This window comes from Polistes dominula, unplaced genomic scaffold (assembly GCF_049000335.1).
Source record: "Polistes dominula isolate Pdom_NZ unplaced genomic scaffold, Pdom_raw_medaka contig_211, whole genome shotgun sequence".
NCBI lineage: Eukaryota > Metazoa > Arthropoda > Insecta > Hymenoptera > Vespidae > Polistes > Polistes dominula.
The window spans coordinates 1-10,842 of record NW_028301017.1 but is presented as its reverse complement, the minus strand read 5'-3'; positions in this window follow the sequence as shown (position 1 = coordinate 10,842).

The following is a 10,842-nucleotide window of genomic DNA, read 5'->3' as shown; positions in this document are numbered from 1 at the left end:
CTTTAGTTTTTCTCTAAGGCAGTAAAGAAGCATTTAAAAACTAATTGTATGGGAGAATTACATACATTTTTTAATATAATACCTGTAAAAAAGCCGATTTTGTATCATAGGAAATATGTGTATACCTAAAAAAACGAAAAATTTTCGATATTCTTACATCGGATTTTTGTAGACTGAGTAATTTTTCTATAATGCAGTTAATATACAAATATCATTTAATTGCTGAATAATGTACAATGTAATTCCAACATTTTTCTTGTAATTTTATCGAGTTTAAATGACAAAAAATCTTTTAATTAAAGATATAAGAATCATCTAATATATAAACATATCATTTTTTTAATCCCTTTGTATTTCTCTAAAGCAGTAAAGAAAAATTTAAACGCTAATTGTATGCGAAAATTACATACATTTTTCAATATAATACCTGTAAAAAAATAGATTTTGTATCATAGGAAATATGTCTATACCTAAAGAAACGAAAAATTTTCGATATTCTTACATAGGATTTTTGTTGACTGAGTAATTTTTTTATAATGCAGTTAATATACAAATATCATTTGATTACTTAATAATGTACAATGTAATTACAACATTTTTCTTGTAATTTTATCGAGTTTAAATGACAAAAAATCTTTTAATTGAAGATGTAAGAATCATCTAATATATAAACATATCATTTTTTTAATCCCTTAGTTTTTCTCTAACGCAGTAAAGAAACATACTAACGTTATCAGTATGCGAAAATTACATACATTTTTCAATATAATACCTGTAAAAAAGCCGATTTTGTATCATAGGAAATATGTGTATACCTAAAAAAACGAAAAATTTTCGATATTCTTACATCGGATTTTTGTAGACTGAGTAATTTTTCTATAATGCAGTTAATATACAAATATCATTTTATTGCTGAATAATGTACAATGTAATTCCAACATTTTTTTTGTAATTTTATCGAGTTTAAATGAAGAAAAATCTTTTAATTAAAGATATAAGAATCATCTAATATATAAACATATCATTTTTGTAATCCTTTAGTTTTTCTCTAGCGCAGTAAAGAAACATTTAAAAACTAATTGTATGCGAGAATTACATACATTTTTCAATATAATACCTGTAAAAAAATCGATTTTGTATCATAGGAAATATGTGTATGCCTAAAAAAACGAAAAATTTTCGATATTCTTACATAGGATTTTTGTAGACTGAGTAATTTTTCTATAATGCAGTTAATATACAAATATCATTTTATTGCTGAATAATGTACAATGTAATTCCAACATTTTTTTTGTAATTTTATCGAGTTTAAATGAAGAAAAATCTTTTAATTAAAGATATAAGAATCATCTAATATATAAACATATCATTTTTGTAGTCCTTTAGTTTTTCTCTAACGCAGTAAAGAAACATTTAAAAACTAATTGTATGCGAGAATTACATACATTTTTCAATATAATACCTGTAAAAAAATCGATTTTGTATCATAGGAAATATGTGTATACCTAAAAAAACGAAAAATTTTCGATATTCTTACATAGGATTTTTGTAGACTGAGTAATTTTTCTATAATGCAGTTAATATACAAATATCATTTGATTGCTGAATAATGTACAATGTAATTCCCACATTTTTCTTGTAATTTTATCGAGTTTAAATGACAAAAAATCTTTTAATTAAAGATATAAGAATCATCTAATATATAAACATATCATTTTTGTAATCTTTTAGTTTTTCTCTAACGCTGTAAAGAAACATTTAAAAACTAATTGTATGCGAAAATTACATACATTTTTTAATATAATACCTGTAAAAAAATCGATTTTGTATCATAGGAAATATGTGTATACCTAAAAAAACGAAAAATTCTCGATATTCTTACATAGGATTTTTGTAGACTGAGTAATTTTTCTATAATGCAGTTAATATACAAATATCATTTGATTGCTGAATAATGTACAATGTAATTCCAACATTTTTCTTTTAATTTTATCAAGTTTAAATGATAATATTTCTTACATTTAAAGATATTAGAATCATATAATGTATAAACATATAATTTTTTTAATCCTTTAGTTTTTCTCTAAGGCAGTAAAGAAGCATTTAAAAACTAATTGTATGGGAGAATTACATACATTTTTTAATATAATACCTGTAAAAAAGCCGATTTTGTATCATAGGAAATATGTGTATACCTAAAAAAACGAAAAATTTTCGATATTCTTACATCGGATTTTTGTAGACTGAGTAATTTTTCTATAATGCAGTTAATATACAAATATCATTCTATTGCTGAATAATGTACAATGTAATTCCAACATTTTTTTTGTAATTTTATCGAGTTTAAATGAAGAAAAATCTTTTAATTAAAGATATAAGAATCATCTAATATATAAACATATCATTTTTTTAATCCCTTTGTATTTCTCTAAAGCAGTAAAGAAAAATTTAAACGCTAATTGTATGCGAAAATTACATACATTTTTCAATATAATACCTGTAAAAAAATCGATTTTGTATCATAGGAAATATGTCTATACCTAAAGAAACGAAAAATTTTCGATATTCTTACATAGGATTTTTGTTGACTGAGTAATTTTTTTATAATGCAGTTAATATACAAATATCATTTGATTACTTAATAATGTACAATGTAATTACAACATTTTTCTTGTAATTTTATCGAGTTTAAATGACAAAAAATCTTTTAATTAAAGATGTAAGAATCATCTAATATATAAACATATCATTTTTTTAATCCCTTAGTTTTTCTCTAACGCAGTAAAGAAACATACTAACGTTATCAGTATGCAAAAATTACATACATTTTTCAATATAATACCTGTAAAAAAGCCGATTTTGTATCATAGGAAATATGTGTATACCTAAAAAAACGAAAAATTTTCGATATTCTTACATCGGATTTTTGTAGACTGAGTAATTTTTCTATAATGCAGTTAATATACAAATATCATTTTATTGCTGAATAATGTACAATGTAATTCCAACATTTTTCTTTTAATTTTATCAAGTTTAAATGATAATATTTCTTACATTTAAAGATATTAGAATCATATAATGTATAAACATATAATTTTTTTAATCCTTTAGTTTTTCTCTAACGCAGTAAAGAAACATTTAAAAACTAATTGTATGGGAGAATTACATACATTTTTTAATATAATACCTGTAAAAAAGCCGATTTTGTATCATAGGAAATATGTGTATACCTAAAAAAACGAAAAATTTTCGATATTCTTACATCGGATTTTTGTAGACTGTGTAATTTTTCTATAATGCAGTTAATATACAAATATCATTCTATTGCTGAATAATGTACAATGTAATTCCAACATTTTTTTTGTAATTTTATCGAGTTTAAATGAAGAAAAATCTTTTAATTAAAGATATAAGAATCATCTAATATATAAACATATCATTTTTGTAGTCCTTTAGTTTTTCTCTAGCGCAGTAAAAAAACATTTAAAAACTAATTGTATGCGAAAATTACATACATTTTTCAATATAATACCTGTAAAAAAATCGATTTTGTATCATAGGAAATATGTGTATGCCTAAAAAAACGAAAAATTTTCGATATTCTTACATAGGATTTTTGTAGACTGAGTAAATTTTCTATAATGCAGTTAATATACAAATATCATTTAATTGCTGAATAATGTACAATGTAATTCCAACATTTTTCTTGTAATTTTATCGAGTTTAAATGACAAAAAATCTTTTAATTAAAGATATAAGAATCATCTAATATATAAACATATCATTTTTTTAATCCCTTAGTATTTCTCTAAAGCAGTAAAGAAAAATTTAAAAACTAATTGTATGCGAAAATTACATACATTTTTCAATATAATACCTGTAAAAAAATCGATTTTGTATCATAGGAAATATGTGTATACCTAAAAAAACGAAAAATTTTCGATATTCTTACATAGGATTTTTGTTGACTGAGTAATTTTTCTATAATGCAGTTAATATACAAATATCATTTGATTACTTAATAATGTACAATGTAATTACAACATTTTTCTTGTAATTTTATCGAGTTTAAATGACAAAAAATCTTTTAATTAAAGATATAAGAATCATCTAATATATAAACATATCATTTTTGTAATCTTTTAGTTTTTCTCTAACGCTGTAAAGTAACATTTAAAAACTAATTGTATGCGATAATTACATACATTTTTTAATATAATACCTGTAAAAAAATCGATTTTGTATCATAGGAAATATGTGTATACCTAAAAAAACGAAAAATTTTCGATATTCTTACATAGGATTTTTGTAGACTGAGTAATTTTTCTATAATGCAGTTAATATACAAATATCATTTTATTGCTGAATAATGTACAATGTAATTCCAACATTTTTTTTGTAATTTTATCGAGTTTAAATGAAGAAAAATCTTTTAATAAAAGATATAAAAATCATCTAATATATAAACATATCATTTTTTAATCCCTTTGTATTTCTCTAACGCAGTAAAGAAAAATTTAAACGCTAATTATATGCGAAAATTACATACATTTTTCAATATAATACCTGTAAAAAAATCGATTTTGTATCATAGGAAATATGTGTATACCTAAAAAAACGAAAAATTCTCGATATTCTTACATAGGATTTTTGTAGACTGAGTAATTTTTCTATAATGCAGTTAATATACAAATATCATTTGATTGCTGAATAATGTACAATGTAATTCCAACATTTTTCTTTTAATTTTATCAAGTTTAAATGATAATATTTCTTACATTTAAAGATATTAGAATCATATAATGTATAAACATATAATTTTTTTAATCCTTTAGTTTTTCTCTAAGGCAGTAAAGAAGCATTTAAAAACTAATTGTATGGGAGAATTACATACATTTTTTAATATAATACCTGTAAAAAAGCCGATTTTGTATCATAGGAAATATGTGTATACCTAAAAAAACGAAAAATTTTCGATATTCTTACATCGGATTTTTGTAGACTGAGTAATTTTTCTATAATGCAGTTAATATACAAATATCATTTTATTGCTGAATAATGTACAATGTAATTCCAACATTTTTTTTGTAATTTTATCGAGTTTAAATGAAGAAAAATCTTTTAATTAAAGATATAAGAATCATCTAATATATAAACATATCATTTTTTTAATCCCTTTGTATTTCTCTAAAGCAGTAAAGAAAAATTTAAACGCTAATTGTATGCGAAAATTACATACATTTTTCAATATAATACCTGTAAAAAAATCGATTTTGTATCATAGGAAATATGTGTATACCTAAAAAAACGAAAAATTCTCGATATTCTTACATAGGATTTTTGTAGACTGAGTAATTTTTCTATAATGCAGTTAATATACAAATATCATTTGATTGCTGAATAATGTACAATGTAATTCCAACATTTTTCTTTTAATTTTATCAAGTTTAAATGATAATATTTCTTACATTTAAAGATATTAGAATCATATAATATATAAACATATAATTTTTTTAATCCTTTAGTTTTTCTCTAACGCAGTAAAGAAACATTTAAAAACTAATTGTATGCGAGAATTACATACATTTTTTAATATAATACCTGTAAAAAAACCGATTTTGTATCATAGGAAATATGTGTATACCTAAAAAAACGAAAAATTTTCGATATTCTTACATCGGATTTTTGTAGACTGAGTAATTTTTCTATAATGCAGTTAATATACAAATATCATTTTATTGCTGAATAATGTACAATGTAATTCCAACATTTTTCTTGTAATTTTATCGAGTTTAAATGACAAAAAATCTTTTAATTAAAGATATAAGAATCATCTAATATATAAACATATCATTTTTTTAATCCCTTTGTATTTCTCTAAAGCAGTAAAGAAAAATTTAAACGCTAATTGTATGCGAAAATTACATACATTTTTCAATATAATACCTGTAAAAAAATCGATTTTGTATCATAGGAAATATGTCTATACCTAAAGAAACGAAAAATTTTCGATATTCTTACATAGGATTTTTGTTGACTGAGTAATTTTTTTATAATGCAGTTAATATACAAATATCATTTGATTACTTAATAATGTACAATGTAATTACAACATTTTTCTTGTAATTTTATCGAGTTTAAATGACAAAAAATCTTTTAATTGAAGATGTAAGAATCATCTAATATATAAACATATCATTTTTTTAATCCCTTAGTTTTTCTCTAACGCAGTAAAGAAACATACTAACGTTATCAGTATGCGAAAATTACATACATTTTTCAATATAATACCTGTAAAAAAACCGATTTTGTATCATAGGAAATATGTGTATGCCTAAAAAAACGAAAAATTTTCGATATTCTTACATAGGATTTTTGTAGACTGAGTAATTTTTCTATAATGCAGTTAATATACAAATATCATTTGATTGCTAAATAATGTACAATGTAATTCCCACATTTTTCTTGTAATTTTATCGAGTTTAAATGACAAAAAATCTTTTAATTAAAGATATAAGAATCATCTAATATATAAACATATCATTTTTATAATCCCTTAGTTTTTCTCTAACGCTGTAAAGAAACATTTAAAAACTAATTGTATGCGAGAATTACATACATTTTTCAATATAATACCTGTAAAAAAATCGATTTTGTATCATAGGAAATATGTGTATACCTAAAAAAACGAAAAATTTTCGATATTCTTACATAGGATTTTTGTAGACTGAGTAATTTTTCTATAATGCAGTTAATATACAAATATCATTTGATTGCTGAATAATGTACAATGTAATTCCCACATTTTTCTTGTAATTTTATCGAGTTTAAATGACAAAAAATCTTTTAATTAAAGATATAAGAATCATCTAATATATAAACATATCATTTTTGTAATCTTTTAGTTTTTCTCTAACGCTGTAAAGTAACATTTAAAAACTAATTGTATGCGATAATTACATACATTTTTTAATATAATACCTGTAAAAAAATCGATTTTGTATCATAGGAAATATGTGTATACCTAAAAAAACGAAAAATTTTCGATATTCTTACATAGGATTTTTGTAGACTGAGTAATTTTTCTATAATGCAGTTAATATACAAATATCATTTGATTGCTGAATAATGTACAATGTAATTCCAACATTTTTCTTTTAATTTTATCAAGTTTAAATGATAATATTTCTTACATTTAAAGATATTAGAATCATATAATGTATAAACATATAATTTTTTTAATCCTTTAGTTTTTCTCTAACGCAGTAAAGAAACATTTAAAAACTAATTGTATGCGAGAATTACATACATTTTTTAATATAATACCTGTAAAAAAACCGATTTTGTATCATAGGAAATATGTGTATACCTAAAAAAACGAAAAATTTTCGATATTCTTACATCGGATTTTTGTAGACTGAGTAATTTTTCTATAATGCAGTTAATATACAAATATCATTCTATTGCTGAATAATGTACAATGTAATTCCAACATTTTTTTTGTAATTTTATCGAGTTTAAATGAAGAAAAATCTTTTAATTAAAGATATAAGAATCATCTAATATATAAACATATCATTTTTTTAATCCCTTTGTATTTCTCTAAAGCAGTAAAGAAAAATTTAAACGCTAATTGTATGCGAAAATTACATACATTTTTCAATATAATACCTGTAAAAAAATAGATTTTGTATCATAGGAAATATGTCTATACCTAAAGAAACGAAAAATTTTCGATATTCTTACATAGGATTTTTGTTGACTGAGTAATTTTTTTATAATGCAGTTAATATACAAATATCATTTGATTACTTAATAATGTACAATGTAATTACAACATTTTTCTTGTAATTTTATCGAGTTTAAATGACAAAAAATCTTTTAATTCAAGATGTAAGAATCATCTAATATATAAACATATCATTTTTTTAATCCCTTAGTTTTTCTCTAACGCAGTAAAGAAACATTACTAACGTTATCAGTATGCGAAAATTACATACATTTTTCAATATAATACCTGTAAAAAAACCGATTTTGTATCATAGGAAATATGTGTATGCCTAAAAAAACGAAAAATTTTCGATATTCTTACATAGGATTTTTGTAGACTGAGTAATTTTTCTATAATGCAGTTAATATACAAATATCATTTGATTGCTAAATAATGTACAATGTAATTCCCACATTTTTCTTGTAATTTTATCGAGTTTAAATGACAAAAAATCTTTTAATTAAAGATATAAGAATCATCTAATATATAAACATATCATTTTTATAATCCCTTAGTTTTTCTCTAACGCTGTAAAGAAACATTTAAAAACTAATTGTATGCGAGAATTACATACATTTTTCAATATAATACCTGTAAAAAAATCGATTTTGTATCATAGGAAATATGTGTATACCTAAAAAAACGAAAAATTTTCGATATTCTTACATAGGATTTTTGTAGACTGAGTAATTTTTCTATAATGCAGTTAATATACAAATATCATTTGATTGCTGAATAATGTACAATGTAATTCCCACATTTTTCTTGTTATTTTATCGAGTTTAAATGACAAAAAATCTTTTAATTAAAGATATAAGAATCATCTAATATATAAACATATCATTTTTGTAATCTTTTAGTTTTTCTCTAACGCTGTAAATTAACATTTAAAAACTAATTGTATGCGATAATTACATACATTTTTTAATATAATACCTGTAAAAAAATCGATTTTGTATCATAGGAAATATGTGTATACCTAAAAAAACGAAAAATTTTCGATATTCTTACATAGGATTTTTGTAGACTGAGTAATTTTTCTATAATGCAGTTAATATACAAATATCATTTTATTGCTGAATAATGTTCAATGTAATTCCAACATTTTTTTTGTAATTTTATCGAGTTTAAATGAAGAAAAATCTTTTAATAAAAGATATAAAAATCATCTAATATATAAACATATCATTTTTTAATCCCTTTGTATTTCTCTAACGCAGTAAAGAAAAATTTAAACGCTAATTATATGCGAAAATTACATACATTTTTCAATATAATACCTGTAAAAAAATCGATTTTGTATCATAGGAAATATGTGTATACCTAAAAAAACGAAAAATTCTCGATATTCTTACATAGGATTTTTGTAGACTGAGTAATTTTTCTATAATGCAGTTAATATACAAATATCATTTGATTGCTGAATAATGTACAATGTAATTCCAACATTTTTCTTTTAATTTTATCAAGTTTAAATGATAATATTTCTTACATTTAAAGATATTAGAATCATATAATGTATAAACATATAATTTTTTTAATCCTTTAGTTTTTCTCTAAGGCAGTAAAGAAACATTTAAAAACTAATTGTATGCGAGAATTACATACATTTTTTAATATAATACCTGTAAAAAAGCCGATTTTGTATCATAGGAAATATGTGTATACCTAAAAAAACGAAAAATTTTCGATATTCTTACATCGGATTTTTGTAGACTGAGTAATTTTTCTATAATGCAGTTAATATACAAATATCATTCTATTGCTGAATAATGTACAATGTAATTCCAACATTTTTTTTGTAATTTTATCGAGTTTAAATGAAGAAAAATCTTTTAATTAAAGATATAAGAATCATCTAATATATAAACATATCATTTTTTTAATCCCTTTGTATTTCTCTAAAGCAGTAAAGAAAAATTTAAACGCTAATTGTATGCGAAAATTACATACATTTTTCAATATAATACCTGTAAAAAAATAGATTTTGTATCATAGGAAATATGTCTATACCTAAAGAAACGAAAAATTTTCGATATTCTTACATAGGATTTTTGTTGACTGAGTAATTTTTTTATAATGCAGTTAATATACAAATATCATTTGATTACTTAATAATGTACAATGTAATTACAACATTTTTCTTGTAATTTTATCGAGTTTAAATGACAAAAAATCTTTTAATTCAAGATGTAAGAATCATCTAATATATAAACATATCATTTTTTTAATCCCTTAGTTTTTCTCTAACGCAGTAAAGAAACATACTAACGTTATCAGTATGCAAAAATTACATACATTTTTCAATATAATACCTGTAAAAAAGCCGATTTTGTATCATAGGAAATATGTGTATACCTAAAAAAACGAAAAATTTTCGATATTCTTACATCGGATTTTTGTAGACTGAGTAATTTTTCTATAATGCAGTTAATATACAAATATCATTTTATTGCTGAATAATGTACAATGTAATTCCAACATTTTTTTTGTAATTTTATCGAGTTTAAATGAAGAAAAATCTTTTAATTAAAGATATAAGAATCATCTAATATATAAACATATCATTTTTGTAGTCCTTTAGTTTTCTCTAGCGCAGTAAAAAAAATCATTTAAAACTAATTGTATGCGAAAATTACATTATCGTATTTTTCAAGTAATAGACATATTTCATGTGATACAAAATCGCATTTTTTTACAAGTATTATATTTGAAAAATATATGTAATTCTCGCACTACAACTCAGCGCGTTTAAATGTTTCTTTACTGCGCTAGAAAAATACTAAGGGACTAAAAAATGATATGTTTATATATTAGATGATTCTTATATATTTAATTAAAAGATTTTTTCTTTGTCATTTAAACTCGATAAAAATTACAAGAAAAATGTTGGAATTACATTGTACATTATTCAGCAGTTAAATGATATTTATATATTAAAATGCATTATAGAAAAATTACTCAGTCTAAAAAAAATCTGATGTAAAAATATCGAAAATTTTTCGTTTTTTTAGGCAAACACATATTTCCTATGTTCCAAAATCAGCTTTTTTACAGGTATTATATTGAAA